Source organism: Buceros rhinoceros, unplaced genomic scaffold (genome assembly GCF_000710305.1).
Source record: "Buceros rhinoceros silvestris isolate BGI_N320 unplaced genomic scaffold, ASM71030v1 scaffold6994, whole genome shotgun sequence".
NCBI lineage: Eukaryota > Metazoa > Chordata > Aves > Bucerotiformes > Bucerotidae > Buceros > Buceros rhinoceros.
This window is the reverse complement of record NW_010409936.1, coordinates 23,563-23,847: the sequence shown is the minus strand read 5'-3', so window position 1 is coordinate 23,847 and position 285 is coordinate 23,563.

Here is a 285-nt window from a genome sequence, read left to right as displayed (position 1 = left end):
TAATTTCAAAATTTTAATAGCACTAGATACATGTAACCTGGCGGTTAGATTGCAAAAAGACTATCAGAAGAGAATTCTCATGCACATACAACACACACCAAGAAGCATTACAGCATGCTAAAAGGCATTAGTTAGCCAGCTCAACAGATCTGAGCATTTTTATAATTATATACATCAATAGCCAAAATTCATATGGGATTTTATCAGCTGTAAGTAAAAAAAAAAGTCCTACAGCTTGTTTCTCATAATTGAATGGTTTTGTTAGCATCAAAACCCAAACTCTTT